Source organism: Acipenser ruthenus, chromosome 59, assembly GCF_902713425.1.
Source record: "Acipenser ruthenus chromosome 59, fAciRut3.2 maternal haplotype, whole genome shotgun sequence".
Classification (NCBI taxonomy): Eukaryota; Metazoa; Chordata; class Actinopteri; order Acipenseriformes; family Acipenseridae; genus Acipenser; species Acipenser ruthenus.
Genome location: NC_081247.1, coordinates 3634276 through 3653738, shown reverse-complemented (window position 1 = coordinate 3653738; position 19463 = coordinate 3634276). Strand labels below are relative to the sequence as shown.

At 38.9% G+C, this 19463-nt stretch overlaps 2 long non-coding RNA genes across 2 annotated transcripts in view; one reads left to right on the top strand and one right to left on the bottom strand.

The window, feature by feature from the left end:
• LOC131725012 (uncharacterized) overlaps positions 1-12288 on the top strand; it is a 25982-nt gene extending 13694 nt beyond the window's left edge. Inside the window, exon 2 of the long non-coding RNA XR_009320383.1 lies at positions 11634-12288. This is a non-coding gene — a long non-coding RNA (uncharacterized LOC131725012). The remainder of the gene's footprint in view (positions 1-11633) is intronic.
• LOC131725014 (uncharacterized) overlaps positions 1-19463 on the bottom strand; it is a 22793-nt gene extending 3330 nt beyond the window's left edge. The window contains exons 1-2 of the long non-coding RNA XR_009320385.1: positions 19393-19463; positions 12290-12353 (exon numbers count right to left, since the gene is read on the bottom strand). This is a non-coding gene — a long non-coding RNA (uncharacterized LOC131725014). The remainder of the gene's footprint in view (positions 1-12289; positions 12354-19392) is intronic.

Sequence of the window (19463 nt, the reverse complement as noted above, 5' to 3'; positions counted from 1 at the left end):
TGTCCACATTCTCAGTGATGTGCTTGACAGAGGCTCCTGGAAGGCAGCACACTGTTGTAGTAAGGGGGTCCAAACTGCGAACTGAACTTGCTGTGTTTCTCAATATGGAGTCCCCAACAATCATGACCTCCCTTCTTTTTGCTGCCTGGCCAGCACTGTTTATAGGGTCCTGGATGTTGTTTCTTTCACTCTTGATGTTGGTTTTGGTCATCTAAATGTTGAAGTGGCTCAAATGTGTTGGATGTCTGGATTTCTGGTGGTTGTGATTGACGGAGTTTCTTTTTTTCCCTGCTTCTGCCTATCTGAACTCAGCTGTTTCGACTCTCTTCTATCTCCCTGGTGGCTTTCAGTCTGCTAGGGGTGCAGACTTCCATGAATTGTGGGTGTGTCAGCTCCTCAAGCTCCTGTTGCTGTCTCATTTCCTCCAGCCCCTTTTCTAGCAGGCTTAATCGCTGAAGCAAGTCCTGGATCGTGCGGCACTTTACACAAACTTGGTTGAGTTCTGTTGGGTTTTCTCGGATTTCCCACACACATCATGCAGTTGTCACAGATTACTGGCTTGAAGACCAATTTTTTTTTTTTTTGAAGTTTAGTTTAGCTTCTGCAGCTGTCAACCTGCTTTCAACCTGCTTCTAACTGCGTTGTACTTGTCCACTCGTACTTCTCCCACGCTGTCACTTCCACACGCTGTCGCTGGGAAGACTGCCTGCCTTTTGTTTGTTTGTGCTGCGGGCTCCGCCCCGCGTCTCAGAACACCGCGGGATTTGAATCAGCTGCTTCGAGTTTCAGCTTGTTATCAGAAAAATACACACAGCTGCAAGGCTTCAAGCTGCAATGTTTTCTGTTGTTGCTGGTTTGGTCTCTTGTGCAGCAAACAATTGAGCTGTGCAAGGAGAGGCATGTCACAGTCATCAATGAGATGTACACCATCAGTACACCACAGATCTGAGCATGTGACGGGGAAGTGTACGGATATTGAGAGGTATCAGACCTTCATTTGGGCTGCACAGCGATGGTATTCCTGACGCAACAGATCTTGAAGGCCAAGGTCAACGGTAAGCCGGGTCGGAAAATCTAATACTACCACCTACCAACAAGGAGCTTAAACAGGATTACAATAACATAAAAGGAATAAAAAATCCCTATTGTTTTCAGTTACAATCGTTAATTTTTTTTTTTTGAGTGAAATAATTACATTTAACCCCCTTTTACTGAGTTACAGGAATGGCTGAAATACACAACCTACCAGCCAAAATGTCATGTTTTCAGCGCCCGGGCACTACTGAAACCCCAGCAACAATAGCAGTGACGTAAATCTGGCTCAACCAACCCCATTTTCTATTCACTGTGAATCTGTTCATTACATTTCACCCCCCTTTTACTGAGTTACAATCCTTAATTTTTTTCAGGAATGTATGAAATATACACGACAGATTTTTACATACAAAATATATAATAGAATAGAAATATAAACAAATATAAATAAAATAAGCAACATAAACAAATAGAAATAGAATACGCAATATAAACAAAAATAAAGATAAATACAATAAGGCATTTTTTTTAGCAGATTATTTGAGACTTATTTTGAAATACGCTTTCGACCCTCTCTGACTGACACCGGAAATTGAATAATGTTGCCAGCAACTGTTGCTAGCTTCACACAGGTATATTTATGCATGCAAAGTACTGTAGTAGCCTAAATACGATTTAGACCGGACATTTCTGCGACAGAACAGAGACCAATCCAATATAGTGCTTTCTCGAAGTGTCAGGTCTTAAATTCAACGATTACTATCCTATACCTCTATTCAGATTCCGATAGCGTACTGCACATGTGCGAACGTTGACCTTCATTCCTGCATGTGGTTTTAGAAAACAGAGAAGTAATAATAATCTGTAGTCAGTCTGCATGCATCCATTTGTTTAGTTAGGGATAAAGTAATACATTTGTTAAAGTATGTATGTATTTGTTAATAGCCCTACTGAGGCAGCAAATGTTTCCCAGCTTTAAAATGATGTGATAGTTTAAAATAATGTCTGCAAAAGAAACTGGTAATATAGAACAGGATGAGCTGTTAGAAAGGCTGATTGCACATTGTGGGGAATATGAATAGAGGTATAGGATAGTAATCTTTGAATTTAAGACCTGACACTTTGATAAAGCACTATACTGGATTGGCCGCCGTTCTACTGCAGAAATGTCCGGTCTTCAAATCGTACTTAGGCTATTACGGTACTTTGCAAGCGAAAATATCCTGTGTTTTCTGAAAACTTCAATCCAAGTATACAGTTGAATTCATGTAAACACAGAAAAGTGACGTTTTAAGAAAATCAGTTTTCTGATTCAGTTTTCCGAAAACGCTTTGTCATATAAACATACTGATTGACTGTGCCTAGTTAGGTCTTACTCTACTGTTACTAGTATGTCTTGTTTTAACATTTACATGTTACTCTGAATGCTCACAACCTTTATTTGTTGTATAAAAAACAATATGGGGAAAATTTAAATATGATGCCAGCCAGTGTTCACGGCGACAGCGTGGGAGAAGTACAGTCGTGGAAAAGTACAGAGCAGTTAGAAGCAGTAAGGAGAAATTACATCTCTAAAATTACATCTTTAATTGCTTTAAATCAGAAAACACTGCAGCTTAAAAGTCTAACAGCTGCGTGTCTTTTTCTGATAACACGCTGAACTGAAATTCGCCGCCGTTCTGAGACACGGGGGAGGGTCGGAGCCAGCAGGAAACAGAAAACAAACAAAAGCCAGCCAGTGTTCACAGCGACAGCGTGTGGATGCGACGTGTGGGAGAAGTACAGTCGTGGAAAAATACAGAGCAGTTAGAAGCAGTTTCAAAGCAGGTTGACAGCTGCAGGAGCTAAACTAAACTCACAAAAAAAAAAATATTAACATGGTCCTCAAGCCAGTAATCTGTGACAACTGCATGATGTGGGAAATCCGAGAAAACCCACCAGAGCTCAACCAAGTGATTGTAAAGTGCCGCACGATCCAGGACTTGCTTAAACGAGTAAATGTGTTAGAAATGGAGCTGCAGGAAATGAGACAGCAACAGGAGCTTGAGGAGCTGGCACACCCACATTGTTGGGGACTCCATATTGAGAAACACAGCAAGTTCAGTTTGCAGTTTGGACCCTCTTACTACAACATTGTGCTGCCTTCCAGGAGCCTCTGTCAAGCACATCACTGAGAATGTGGACAGGATCTTAGAACGAACAGGAGATGACCCGGTAGTAGTTGTCCACATCGGTACAAACGACATTGGAAGAGACAGGCCAAGATCCCTGCAAAACAAATTCAGAGATCTAGGAACGAAATTAAAAGACAAGACCAAAACTGTGGTATTTTCTGGGATACTGCCGGCACCTTGCAAAGGACCATATGGACAGCTGGAAATACAAAATCAAAATGCATGACTGAAATCATGGTGCACACAGGAAGGCTTTATCTTTCTTGAACATTGGAGCACATTCTACAACAAGAACTATCTATATAGGCGGGATGGACTGCACTTAAACAGAAAGGGAACCAATCTACTCGGACAAAGATCTTTGAGGAGGTCCAGAAGCATTTAAACTAGAAAGGAAGGGGTGAGAAAACAAAAAAACAGAAGGGAGACCACATCAAAACAAGGGCAACAACTCAGGTAAGACAACTATTTAATGTATTTATCTTAATGCTAGAAGTCTCAGAAACAAAATGTTAGAACTTGAAGCTACTGCACTAACAAGTAACTACGACGTGATAGGTGTTACAGAAACTTGGTTGTCTGAGAGTGATGGAGACGAATATAATATTAGTGGGTACACACTGTATAGGAAAGACAGGCAGGACAGAAGAGGCGGAGGGGTAGCGCTATACATAAGAAATAGTCTTGAAGCCCAGGTGTTAAATCTTTTTAGTCTTTTCAAATAACGAAGACAGAATAACTAAAACAGAGGTCAGAGAGACATTGGCAAACTCAGACCACAACATGGTCTCATTTCAAGTGATTTTTAAACCCCAAAAAGTAATGACTAAAGCTAAGATTTACAATTTTAGAAAAGCAAATTATAAAGGTATGAAACAGAGACTAACAGAAGTAGATTGGAGTAAAATAGAGAAAACATCCACAGGAAAAGGATGGCTGTTTTTTAAAAATGTAGTACTAGAGGCGCAAAACAATTGCATCCCAAAGGTAGACAAATCTAAATCTAAAACAAAATGGCCAATGTGGTTTAATAGATCAATTAAAAAAAATATTCAACAAAAAAAGGCACTTTACAGAGCGTTTAAAAGGGACCAAAAACAAAGTACACAGAAAGAGTACTTGGAACTGCAAACACAAGTCAAAAAGGAAATTAGAAAGGCCAAGAGAGATAGAAATCAATATTGCTAAGGGGGCTAAAACCAATTCCAAAATGTTTTTCCAATATTATAACAGCAAGAGAACATTCAAAGGAGGAGGTTAAATGTCTAAGAGACACAAATGGCAAAATCATAGACAAAGAAAAAAATAGCAAATATATTAAATGATTACTTTTCACAGGTTTTTACAAAGGAGGACACGGACAACATGCCCCACATGTCGACCTGTTCCTATCCAGTTTTAAATAACTTTAGCATAACAGAGTGTTAAAGGGACTAGGAGCTCTTAAAATAAACAAATCCCCTGGGCCGGATGAGATCCTCCCAATAGTACTCAAAGAAATGAAAGAAGTTATTTACAAACCGCTAACCAAGATCTCTTGACACAGGGGTTGTACCGACAGACTGGAAAATTGCAAACGTAATACCGATCCACAAAAAGGGAGACAAAACTGAACCAGGTAACTACAGACCAATAAGCCTGACTTCTATCATATGTAAACTTATGGAAACTATAATAAGATCTAAAATGGAAAATTACCGATATGGTAACAATATCCTGGGAGACAGTCAGCATGGTTTTAGGAAAGGGAGATCGTGTCTAATTAACCTGCTTGACATTTTTGAGGATGCAACATTGACAAAGGATAATTGCAAAGCATACAACATGGTTTATTTAGATTTCCAGAAAGCTTTTGACAAAGTCCTGCATAAAAGATTAATTCTCAAACTGAACGCAGTAGGGATTCAAGGAAGTACATGCACATGGATTAGGGAGTAGTTAACATGTAGAAAACAGAAAGTACTGATTAGAGGAGAAACCTCAAAATGGAGCGAGGTAACCAGTGGTGTACCACAAGGATCAGTATTAGGTCCTCTGCTATTCCTAATCTACATTAATGATTTAGATTTTGGTATAGTAAGCAAACTTGTTAATTTTGCAGACGACACAAAAATAGGAGGAGTGGCAAACACTGTTGCAGCAGCAAAGGTCATTCAAAATGATCTAGACAGCATTCAGAACTGGGCAGACACATGTTTGTTGCGCTGTTTTGGGCGATGGAGCTGGCTCCTGACATCCAGTTCACCAACTATATTTATTAACGTGGAGGGCAAAAAATGGGAATTAATTCAGTTACATTTAAGCAGCTCGCTTGCTCTTCATGTTTAACTTTAGCGTAGTTTTTGCAGCAAGGGTATTCTCAAACAGCTGCTTTAATACTAAAACAACGGCATAACGCAGTTCATGGTAAGTGGTTTTATACAGAACCCTAATCCCACAAGAGATATACAACATGGCAGTCCAGACACAGCAAAAAACATTAATAAAAAAAAGCCACCTGCATTATCATTCAGGTCGACTACATCACTGCTAACCGTAAAATCACCCATCAGCCACTACTTTCTGCTGTCTTGGAATCCACAGTAACAACTGACCCGCTCCCTTGCAATATTTATAGTTAAGGATAAACACACTCATTAACATTTACACGTGAAATGCAGGTTTCCATGTGAAACTGGGCGTGGATTTCCTGTGTCTCGTCATTTACCTGAGTAAATGAGATTTACCCAATCCCTCTCTTTGGCCGCTTTTTTCGTCCACAAACCTGATTTACATGTGCCACATGTGCACACACATTGCCATTTCACGTGTAAATTGACCCGCATGGAAACCCCATGAATGATAATCCAGGTGCAATGGTGTTTTATTTATAATCCAAAAGTCACTTGACAACTGTAAATAATAATGAATGGTAGTACACAAGGCTGTGTACTACACAGTTTAACCCAGGGGTTCAGTCCTGAAACAATAAACACAGTATATTTATATTTAATACACACACAAACTCGAGAGGACCAGTAGTTCCTCGCGCCAAGTTAAAGCAAAGCACGAGAACTGCCAGTGATTCTCTATACAGCACGGAGGGTTTACGTGTTTTCAGGGTATTGTCGCAGCAAAAGTAAATCAGCCAAAACACCATTCCACATTTAATTTGTAGTTCCCAACACTTACGTGAAATTTAGAAAAAAAAAGTAAATATCTGTCATACAGTAAGAGAAATAAGTCACCAAAGGAAGGTAAAAATGTCCCTCTCCTCCTCCTCCTTTTTCTCCAGACGTAGATTTTGCAGATTTTTTCACACCCCAGGCACGTTTATTCACGCATATGTATATTAAAGCATTAAGGTACGAGGGGGCGTGGGTTACCATGGATATTGTCACTGCTTGGTGCGTTGTTAGGTATGAGGCATAGCCAAGTTAGCACAGCAAATGGATCAAGGGTTACATTCACGAAATTAAAGGTGAATTAGCAAGCGTCTCATCTGGTGATCGGAAAGTGAATACTGTACTGTGCTAACTTATATTCTTTAAAAAAGTGTTTCTGTCAGTTTTAGTTCGAGAACATTTAACAAATATGTCCAGTGTTGATATGAAGTACCTGTTTGTGTATTGTTTCTACGTGTATTGGTATTAATCATGTGTTTGTACATTGTTTATAAATTCCAAATACTGTAGTGACCAGGGCACCATTCTGTGTCTGCTGGATTTGTATGTTGTCCCATTGTTTGCCTTGTCCGCCTTGTCCTGTGTATGTGTTGCATGTATTGTAAGGGCGCCACCATACCACTTAGAATGGGAGAGGAGCGAGGGATGGATCCGGTTGGTCGGTCTGGGTGGAGTGGGTGGGAGCAGCCAGGGGGGTATAAGAACCACCTGCGCGGGGGGGGGGGGGGGGGGAGGAGGTGAAAGGTTTGAGTGCTGAACGTCTGGAGGAACCAAGCAAATATAATTCTAGTGAGAGATAGCCAGTGAGAGACTGAAGCCTGGTAGTTACGTAGAGCGAGAGTCTGAGTGAGAGCAAGAAAGTGAAAGTGGGGGTCGGTGGGTGAAGGAAGGAGTTAGGGTCTTGTTTTATTGTTTTTGTGGCGTTGTTTTGGCCCGAACAGGGACTGAGTTATTTAGATTAATAAATTGATTATCAATTGCGCCTGGCAACGCTCTCTGTCTTCTGCTTTATTATCAAGAGCACAGGTCATTACAATACAGTTAAGAGGCAGGCAAATGTAAGGATGCCGTTTCTGTCATGCATTTTGTGACAAACTGTCTTTACTTATTCAAACGCATTCTGTATTATTTTAACTTTTATAACTCAGTGACAGAAGTTCAAGCCCAGCAGTATTACCACTTTGCTGTGTAACGTGTTTAATAATTTCTTAAATGTAAAAATATGTGGTGTACTGCATATGTAATATGACAGATGTTAAATAAAGTTCAAGTATTTTTCGTTGATAAGCCCTTTATTGTTACACCAGTAGACGCACCATATACAGTGTGTCCCACGAATGTTGAGCACCTTTATTTTTCAAATAACTTTTTAAAAAGTTTTAAATGTTATTTTTCATAACTACTGAATGTTAATCAGTGGTTTATGGTGTGTTGAATGTAATATTTGACTATTATGTATAAAGTTACCTTATATAACCACCAATACCACAAACAGTATGTTTACATTTCTATCAGAGTACAACTCCACTGCAGTTTGACTCTGCAGCTGTACACCCAGCCTCGTTTTAAGTCTGCCGTGAATAAAGTCTATTGTAATGAACTATCCTATTTGATTCCCTGAAATTTCTTTTAGCATACTTCCAGCTTTTCTTTAAAAATGATACAAAAAAATAAATGTCACAAGTGGCCAAATTTGGTTTATGAGGGAAACACTTCTTTTTTTATTATTATTATTGTCAGTAATGGCTGATTTCACTTATTATCTGTTTCACTGTTTAAGTTTTGATTGATTTTGTGGTGGTGATTATTTTTAGCCCTTTGATTTATGAGGGAGAAGCAGCCCACTGTTTGGAGTGGCGGTTTTGTTGTTTTGTTTTGTTTATATTGTAGCGCAGGCATTAATAGATAAATTGGCCGCAAACTGACAGACCATCCAGAGCTGAAATTCATCAAGCCATTAATGGCCTTACCTACCCTATACAGACGTGCTCAAATTTGTTGGTACCCCTCCACAAAAAACGAAGAATGCACAATTTTCTCTGAAATAACTTGAAACTGACAAAAGTAATTGGCATCCACCATTGTTTATTCCATATTTAATAGAAATCAGACTTTGCTTTTGATTTTTTATTCAACATAATATTGTAAATAATAAATCAAATGAAAATGGCATGGACAAAAATTATGGGACCGCTAACCTAATATTTTGTTGCACAACCTTTAGAGGCAATCACTGCAATCAAACGTTTTCTGTAGCTCTCAATGAGACTTCTGCACCTGTTAACAGGTAGTTTGGCCCACTCTCCCTGAACAAACTGCTCCAGCTGTCTCAGGTTTGATGGGTGCCTTCTCCAGACTGCAAGTTTCAGCTCTTTCCATAGATGTTCGATAAGATTCAGATCAGGACTCATAGGCGGCCACTTCAGAATAGTCCAATGTTTTGTTCCTATCCATTCTTGGGTGCTTTTAGCTTTGTGTTTTGGGTCATTATCCTGTTGGAGGACCCATGACCTGCGACTGAGACAGAGCTTTCTGACACTGGGCAGTACGTTTTGCTCCAGAATGCCTTGATAGTCTTGAGATTTCATTGTGCCCTGCACAGATTCAAGGCACCCTGTGCCAGGCGCAGCAAAGCAGCCCCAAAACATAACCATGTTTCACTGTAGGTATGGTGTTCTTTTCTTTGAAAGCTTCATTTTTTCGTCTGTGAACATAGAGCTGATGTGACTTGCCAAAAAGCTCCAGTTTTGACTCATCTGTCCAAAGGACATTCTCCCAGAAGGATTGTGGCTTGTCAATATGCATTTTAGCAAATTCCAGTCTGGCTTTTTTATGTTTTTCTTTCAAAAGTGGAGTCCTCCTGGGTCTTCTTCCATGGAGCCCACTTTCGCTCAAAAAGCGACGGATGGTGCGATCAGAAACTGACGTACCTTCACCTTGGAGTTCAGCTTGTATCTCTTTGGCAGTTATCCTTGGTTCTTTTTCTACCATTCGCACTATCCTTCTGTTCAATCTGGGGTCGATTTTCCTCTTGCGGCCGCGCCCAGGGAGGTTGGCTACAGTTCCATGGACCTTAAACTTCTTAATAATATTTGCAACTGTTGTCACAGGAACATCAAGCTGCTTGGAGATGGTCTTGTAGCCTTTACCTTTACCATGCTTGTCTATTATTTTCTTTCTGATCTCCTCAGACAACTCTCTCCTTTGCTTTCTGTGGTCCATGTTCAGTATGGTGCACACAATGATACCAAACAGCACAGTGACTACTTTTCTCCATTTAAATAGGCTGAATGACTGATTACAAGATTGGAGACATGTGTGATACTAATTAGAGAAACTAATTAGTTTGAAATATCACTATAATCCAATTATTTATTATCTTTTATAAGGGGTACCAACAAATGTGTCCAGGCCATTTTAGAATATCTTTGTAGAATAAGCAATAATTCATCTCTTTTCACAGCTTCTTTGCTTTATTCTATGACATACCAAAGGCATGCAAGTATACATGATAAAATAGCTTTTAATTTCATCACTTTTCAGGAGGAATGAAGCATTATTTCAATGAGCTGTAAGGGTACCAACAAATTTGAGCACATCTGTATAAACTGCTACTTTGATACACCTGGGGCCGGTTGTACTAAATGGATCCAATCCTGGATCCAGGCTCCAATCTTGGTCCTATGACGTACTGGGTTGGACTAAAAGGATCAGAGCTGATCTTGATCTCAGTTTGGCTCAAAATCTGATCCTATTTCGATCTTGCATCAGACCAAGATCAGAGTGGGATCAGAGCTTCATTGAATGTTTTATAAATGGAGAAATTACATGTTTTTAGTTTTGAACAAAGGAATAAACAAAATCATGTAATTTCTCCATTTAAAACTCAGCTCTGATCCCAATCTAATCCTGCTTTACTGTTGATGGTTGCAAATTAAACGAATGAAACTGTAATATGTATTAAACAACAGAGAAGTTTGACATACACCATCATAATACCTAAAGGAAACGCTTTTTACAATTACTAAAGTAATCTTTAAATAAGCACACTGTATTTAGATAATTGATCGACATAACGGTAACTTAATAAACTTCATATATTTGCAGGATTTCACAAAAATATTTCCCTCAGATTATTATATGAAAACGGAGATACTTTAACGTTTTAGAAAACATTAATGTTATATTAACGGTGCATTTAAAAGCAGCCATAAATACTATATTAAGAAAATATAGTTTTATAGAAAACACTCAGTCAGGTCTATAATATACCCTGGCCTAACAGTAGACCTGACTGAGTAACAAAGCCTCAAAACTAAATATTATTATATTACACACGTTTTGTGTGTTGACAAAATGATACTGCTGTTATCATTTTATTGATTAAAATTAAATAATTGGGTTTTTTTATGTTTTGGTCAATTCCCTTTTTTTCTTAATGAGCTTACCTTCTCTGACAGCCTTGATCTCCCCCTGTGCCCCTGTCAGCTAGTATCATCAGCCCTTGATTAAAAATGCTCAAAATGTGTTGATAATATGCCCTGATCCAATGCTGCAGCTAGCTGTTTGTGTGTTTGGTGGCCGCTGTAAGAATACAGCATTGTGGGTGTATCCGTCAGAAAATACACACAACCGTGACTGGTAACATTTATTATAAACTTTTCAGAAGTTAAAACAACAACAATCAGATATTAACGTACTCAATCTGTTTTTATAGAAGCATTGGATTTTTTAATTATAAATAAGAACATAAGAACATTTACAAACGAGAGGAGGCCATTCAGCCCATCTTGCTCATTTGGTTGCAGCTTCTTGATTCTTGAACTACTATATTTGAATTTAAATCAAGGGAAGTAATGTAAAAACTCTACAATGCATTAGTAAGACCTCACCTAGAATATTGTGTTCAGTTCTGGTCACCTCGTTGCAAAAAGGATATTGCTGCTCCAGAAAGAGTGCAAAGAAGAGCAACCAGAATTATCCCGGGTTTAAAAGGCATGTCGTATGCTAAAAGAATTGAATTATTCAGTCTTGAACAAAGAAGATTACACGGTGATCTGATTCAAACATTCAAAATCCTAAAAGGTATAGACAATGTCGACCCAGGGGACATTTTTGACTTGAAAAAAGTCTTTTGGGAACGAGAGAATAGTTTTATTGTTCGGGGACCTTTGAATGGTGTTTGTGTTGGGACTGCATGTTCTGGGCTGCATACAGTATTAATCAGATTCTCTGTCCTTTTGGGCGATTGTTTCTGCAGGTACCCGGGTCGAGGGTTTTGTGGGGTATCCGAAAGGACTTTGAGACGATTGTACAAGGAGACAACTTTAATATGCGGTACACCAGCCCCTCGGTTCTAACGGGTGCCTGTGAGTTTTGGGGGACCAGCGGCTGATGGAAAGGGGGTCCATTTCGACCCTGGATAATCTGAGAGACTGTCTCTGGGTTCATGGAGGAGCGTGAGTGAACATTTGTCACGGTCTTGGCCGTGGGAGCCCAAATGATTATTGTGCTGCAAACTCGTCATTCTATTTACATTTATTGAGTATATTATATGATTGCTTATTGTGTTGCTAAATAGTCGTTCTGGTTACATATATTAAGTATACTATATGATTGATTACTGTGCTGCTAACTAGCCATTTGTTTGCCTATATTAGGTGTATTATATGACAGATTAATGTGCTACTAACTAGTCATGTGTTTACAAGCACTATACTTGCCTTTAACTGATGGCTTGAATTATGTGATACATGTGATTCATAGAAAGAATTAATTGTGCTAACATAGTATACTATCCTCATAAGTATTTAACCATTAAAGATTTCTGTGTGTCATTTTCTCCTTAGCTATTTATCCAATTGTAAGATATATGTGTGTAAATAATGATGTAATAAAGAAATCTGAGTTTCTTACCTGGTTTGTGGTCCTTAGGTTATCCTCTGGGGGTCGGGGTGAGCAGCATGGAATATAAAAGTACCTGCACAGAGAGAGAGAGAGAGATACACACTGAAATTAAGTCAAGCTGTTTGGATTTTCTTTGTTGTCTCTTGACCAGTTTAGTGCAAGAGTATATAGTTGCAGAACGAAGGCTCCCACAGCATAGCTCTCACAGCATAGCTCACACAGGATAGTGCTGTGTGCGCAACTTGTAATTTACGTCGTGCTATATTCACTCAACACCGCTACCACGTGACTATAAACAGGGTATGGGAGGTGGAGAACCCTGAACATAGTGATTACCGTGTGAGAATTCATTGTTGATCCACGGCCAATACCCCAAGAACCTTAGGTTTAGGGTTGGGTTAGTGTTATGAAATAAACTTTGTTTTAGTACCTAAATTATCACCCTTATCATGTAATCGGACTGTACCATATAATGATGACATCTATTACGAGTTGTGCACTCAGCACTACCCTGTGTGAGCTACCCTGCGAGAGCTACGCTGTGGGAGCCTTCGTTCTGCAGCTATACCCAGGGACGCGGGAAGTGGGGGTGCCGGGGGAGGGGTGCGGTGGCGGTGCGGCCGCACCTGCAACTTTTCTCGTTAACTTTAGTTTATGAATGAGCATTTGCACTGCCTGCAAGAAAGTCATGAAACAATTAGTATCGACATGTGTCATTTAGGGTTTCAACCAATTAGCACTATATCATAGCTATGCAAGGGGCTGTTCATGGTTCCAAGCTATCACTGATAGTATCACCACCAAGCACTGTCATGTGAGAGACAGCGTTTACTTCCAAATGTGTCCTGACCTAGCAGCTGGTTTCGCTATGATAACTGTGTGTTTAACAATGTGGGATGGCAAAACATTAAAATGAATCTCTGTAAATTCCAGAACTACATTTCAACAGTCGAGAATAAAGAATATTTAAACGTGTCAATATATTTCTCAATAAACAAATCACAACCTTCCTGCGTTTTTTTTTACTAGTAGTAAGAACCAGTCCACGTTCTGTATGCCACTTATTTTCATTTAATTAAACCAAAGAAATCGTACTCTAAGCTGTATTGTTTGTTTCTCTGTCCTGTTCTTTTTTTATTATTCACTGCCCTTTCATAAGTGTACTGCAACAGCCCAGGCCAGTGAGGCACGATCATTTCCATTAGTAGGCTCATACTATTACTGGATTTGGAATTTGAGATTTTTTTCAGTATGGATTCAAGTAGAAAGTGACATTTTATGTTTTCGCTAAGAACTCAGAAGAGACGTTCAATCGCTAAGGAAAGTAGATCAACAAGGTAGGTTTACGTCGGGTTTAACGGGTGTATAACTGTGTTTCTTGCTACGGCATGACAAACTGCCATTTTCATTTTTAGCTTCCAGTAGAAAATAGTTTTTCCAGTGATCATTGTTGATTGTTACATTTTGAGTTGAATATTTTGTAAAACTGGCCGCAATGTAATGAGGAAGTTCCAAAATGTAAAAAAGAAATGTAAGACGTACTGTATATAAAAGGAAGGCAGGGGGGGTTCAAGACGTTTATAAAGGAGGGAGTGGGTGAAACTACCAAGAGATAAAACAATTCAAAGACACAATCTAAACAAATCAATTTACAACGATACTGACTTCAGTCTTTCTTTCACTATAAATTACTCACAGATGAAAGCAACGCGACTAACTTGACTGTTAAGAACATAAGAACATAAGAAAGTTTACAAACGAGAGGAGGCCATTCAGCCCATCTTGCTCGTTTGGTTGTTAGTAGCTTATTGATCCCAGAATCTCATCAAGCAGCTTCTTGAAGGATCCCAGGGTGTCAGCTTCAACAACATTACTGGGGAGTTGGTTCCACCCCCTCACAAGTCTCTGTGTAAAAAAGTGCCTCCTATTTTCTGTTCTGAATGCCCCTTTATCTAATCTCCATTTATGACCCCTGGTCCTTTTTTCTTTTTTCAAGTCAAAGAAGTCCCCCGGGTTGACATTGTCTATACCTTTTAGGATTTTGAATGTTTGAATCAGATCGCCGCGTAGTCTTCTTTGTTCAAGACTGAATAGATTCAATTATTTTAGCCTGTCTGCATACGACATGCCTTTTAAACCCGGGATAATTCTGGTTGCTCTTCTTTGCACTCTTTCTAGAGCAGCAATATCCTTTTTGTAACGAGGTGACCAGAACTGAACACAATATTCTAGGTGAGGTCTTACTAATGCATTGTAGAGTTTTAACATTACTTCCCTTGATTTAAATTCAACACTTCTCACAATATATCCAAGCATCTTGTTAGCCTTTTTTATAGCTTCCCCACATTGTCTAGATGAAGACATTTCTGAGTCAACATAAACTCCTAGGTCTTTTTCATAGTTCCCTTCTTCAATTTCACTATCTCCCATATGATATTTATAATGAACGTTTTTATTGCCCTCATGCAATACTTTACACTTTTCTCTATTAAATTTCATTTGCCATGTGTCTGCCCAATTTTGAATGCGGTCTAGATCATTTTGAATGACCTTTGCTGCTTCAACAGTGTTTGCCACTCCTCCTATTTTTGTGTCGTCTGCAAATTTAACGAGTTTGCTTACTATACCAGAATCTAAATCATTAATGTAGATTAGGAATAGCAGAGGACCTAATACTGATCCTTGTGGTACACCACTGGTTACCTCACTCCATTTCGAGGTTTCTCCTCTAATCAGTACTTTCTGTTTTCTACCTGTTAACCACTCCCTAATCCATGTGCATGCATTTCCTTGAATCCCTACTGCGTTCAGTTTGAGAATTAATCTTTTATGCGGGACTTTGTCAAAAGCTTTCTGGAAATCTAAATAAACCATGTCGTATGCTTTGCAGTTATCCATTTTCAATGTTGCATCCTCAAAAAATCAAGCAGGTTAGTTAGACACGATCTCCGTTTCCTAAAACCATGCTGGCTGTCTCCCAGGATATTGTTACCATATAGGTAATTTTCCATTTTGGATCTTATTATAGTTTCCATAAGTTTACATGTAATAGAAGTCAGGCTTATTGGTCTGTAGTTACCTGGTTCGGTTTTGTCTCCCTTTTTGTGGATCGGTATTACGTTTGCAATTTTCCAGTCTGTCGGTACAACCCCTGTGTCAAGAGACTGTTGCATGATCTTGGTTAGCGGTTTGTAAATAACTTCTTTCATTTCTTTGAGTACTATTGGGAGGATCTCACCCGGCCCAGGGGATTTGTTTATTTTAAGAGCTCCTAGTCCCTTTAACACTTCTGCCTCTGTTATGCTAAAGTTATTTAAAACTGGATAGGAACAGGTCGACATGTGGGGCATGTTGTCCGTGTCCTCCTTTGTAAAAACCTGTGAAAAGTAATCATTTAATATATTTGCTATTTTTTTTTCTTGATCTATGATTTTGCCATTTGTGTCTCTTAGACATTTAACCTCCTCTTTGAATGTTCTCTTGCTGTTATAATATTGGAAAAACATTTTGGAATTGGTTTTAGCCCCCTTAGCAATATTGATTTCTATCTCTCTCTTGGCCTTTCTAACTTCCTTTTTGACTTGTGTTTGCAGTTCCAAGTACTCTTTCTGTGTGCTTTGTTTTTGGTCCCTTTTAAACGCTCTGTAAAGTGCCTTTTTTCGCTGAATATTTTTTTTAATTGATCTATTAAACCATTTTGGCCATTTTGTTTTAGATTTAGATTTGTCTACTTTTGGGATGTAATTGTTTTGTGCCTCTAGTCATTGGCGACTCATGGCTAGAAAAACTGGTGGGGCACAGCCCCCCCCAAAAAAAACGTGCTCAAACCCGATGCCCGATTTTAACCATTTTTATGTAAACATTAAGCTAGCTTTATAACATTACCAGATATTTCATCACAAACAGTTCTACGCCAGATTGTCACAATCAAGAGAGCTGCAAACAACACTTTACAGGCAAGAGTCTCTTATCGACAGACAGCTACACCTGCACTAACCTGAGCGTTTGAAATGGAAGTATCGTCACACTCTTGTGCTGTTCGTAACATTCTGAACTACAGAAGAGTCAGGTTCGGTTTCTGTTGATGTCTCTGGCGTTGGAGGTTTAGCTTTTTTGTTGTAGAAAAACTCCAAACGTAGCTGTCTTTTTGCCATTTTAACAGGGCTCAAATTCACTCCGTTTTAGCACATATTTTCGCTGACTGAAAAAGTGAAAGTCTCACACGAGAACAAATATATCGGTGAAGGGTCTTAGACACTCTTTGTTATGTTATTATGTTTTGAAAGTTTGAAATAAACTGCGCATTTTTAAATAATAAACCCTGGCAACAGTGGCGTAGCCAGGATTTTTTTTCGGGAGATGGTGGCAATGGTAACTTTTTTAAGGTGAATAGTCACAGTGGTGAAATTGGCAACCTGATTTCTTATTAGTGCATTGACGTTTTATTTTCGAAAAATAAATAACTTTTTTTTTTTTTTTAACAGAAGATCCAATAACAAAATACACTGTTGTGCAAAATAGTTAAAAAGAGAGATTCAGTTCAGAACACTTCCGTTTAAAAACAAAAAAGGAAATACGAAGCAAAGGACTTGAACTTTTAACATGCGCATCAGATTTCAATTTCACATTATGATAATAAATAACTATATATAATTTCATTCGTACTTATGGTTGTTCATTTCACATTTGGTGTTCAAAGCAAAGCAAACCATTTTATTTAATTTCACAAATCCTGACTAATGTAATTACTCTTTGACTGACGCAGGACTGCCGATGGTACCTAATCTTCTGGAGGTTCAGGGGAGGAGGGACTTGTGCACACAGTTGCATTAACTACATTGTATAACTACAGCGCCTTTAAAAACAAAAAAAATGTACAAACAGCTGATCCAACAAAAAACTTGGGTTGATTGACAGCAAATCCAACCACTCATTTTTTTTGGTATCACACTGCACTGACATTCGCTAGTTGAGCTGACGGACACGCTGTAGCCTAAACAAATAATCAGAATGAAAACAAGTAGGTAACCGAACTCGGGAATTGAAACAGTTTTGCCGGTTTTCTCTCAGCAGCGTCCAGAACTGTTTTCATTCTGATTTATTTCTTTAGTTATTCAATTAATAACAGGTTGTACATTTACCACCACTCCATCTCCAAGACCTGGATGGACTTGGTTACCGTCCCTTGATGAAGCTGGCTGCACAATCCGTGAAAAATGATAATCTTATTAGTAGGCTGGCTGCTGGAGAGGTCAGCTGGCAATAAGATATGTCATGAGGCGAGTGCATTCTATGTAAATACATAGGCTACTCATTACATAGTAGATGTCCTCTACCACATCTATGTGTGTAGTAGCTAGGCTACATAGCATATACAGTAATCATAGCCTATATGTTTCATGCATCTGTGTTTGGGGTTGAGCAAGTACAGCTTGCTTATGTATTCTCATTGGTTGATAGCAACGCGGTAAATAAAAATTTCTTTCCGTGAGCGAAAAGAAAAATCAGCGCCGCCCATGCCACGTCCGCCCCGCTATAATGGGAAGCGAAAAATATAACAATATTGCAATTTCTTACACATGTTTCAGTGTGAACGATCCTAACACAGTGGTTAAGCCACTTCCTGGCAGAAATCTGGGGGGGCACGTGACCAGGCGTGCCCCCCGTATGCGTCGCCACTGCCTCTAGTACTACTTTTTTAAAAAACAGCCACGTAAGAACATAAGAAAGTTTACAAACGAGAGGAGGCCATTCAGCCCATCTTGCTCGTTTGGTTGTTAGTAGCTTATTGATCCCAGAATCTCATCAAGCAGCTTCTTGAAGGATCCCAGGGTGTATTGCTCTGTATCCCCCGATTGCAATTCAAATAGCGCCCCTTTTAATGCAAACACGTAAGATAATTAATACTTCAAGTCGTTTCTTTGTAACTCTATATTTTTCTATTTATTAAGTTTAACAAGCCGTGTGTAGCCAGACAGGACGTCTGTATGTTACGAAATCAGCGGTGTGTAGTGCAGTGACAACATCCTCCTCATAGTGAGAGAAAAGACACCAGTTTTCATTAAGAAATGTAGAGCTACAAAATATTTGAGCTCGATTTAATCCAGCCCCTGGTTAAACGATGCTAATCACAGCTTCAAAGACAAGTAGAGAGAACATAAATCAATGTAAAAATCTACCAACACTATATTAATAAGCAACAGTTGCTACAAAATGTCAAGCAGTAGTGCACTGCCTTTAAAATTGTAACTTTGTTTCCCAATGCGTCTACACATCGAATGTACGAAAGCGGAACATTCCCGATTAGCAGGGGTGTGTGTAACATGTTTTCAAGTCTGATCTGTGTTAGGTTAGAGACCAGCACAATTTATAATGTGTGAACAGACCTATTAAACGTGTCGAATAGAATGAAAGCATTTTAGTGCCAAAGATTAATGTATTTTATTTGTATTTATTTTAAAAAGACAGTACATCAGATTTGCAACGTAGTTAAGCACATAAGAAAGTTTACAAACGAGAGGAGGCCATTCAGCCCATCTTGCTCGTTTGGTTGTTAGTAGCTTATTGATCCCAGAATCTCATCAAGCAGCTTCTTGAAGGATCCCAGGGTGTCAGCAAGTAATACGTAGTCTTGTTGCTTTGAATCTTGCATAAATATTTTTAGACTGTGTGCCGCTGTGCCTTATTCCTTATGAAACTCACTTGGTGTGTGCATATTTTGATGGTGAAATGCACACAAAATGACGATTTTGTATATATTTAAATATTGTCCGAAAGTGGCCCCCGCCCCCCCTAAACAATATTGAAGCTACTGTCACATAATTCACTAAAACTATTATATAAACAATAAAGTAACTTACCGCTCTTCACAGAACCGATTTTATATGTTAAATAAATTAATCTAAAACAATAATTTAGGAATTCAATACCAATGAAACCATCATTTGGGTAATTTCATCAACCATAACATCACAAATACCAAAAATCAAATAAGTATTAGTCGCCATTTTAAAAGTCGCTCAGCGCGCTCGTGTAGCAGAGCTCACTTACACGCCCACTGTCACGCCGTACACTAAAATCACGATATTTAAATAAACAATAAAGTAACTTACCCCTCTTCAGTCTGATGAAACAAATTTTTTTTTTTTTTCAAATGAAGCAGCCGCACGCGCACAGAGTGAAG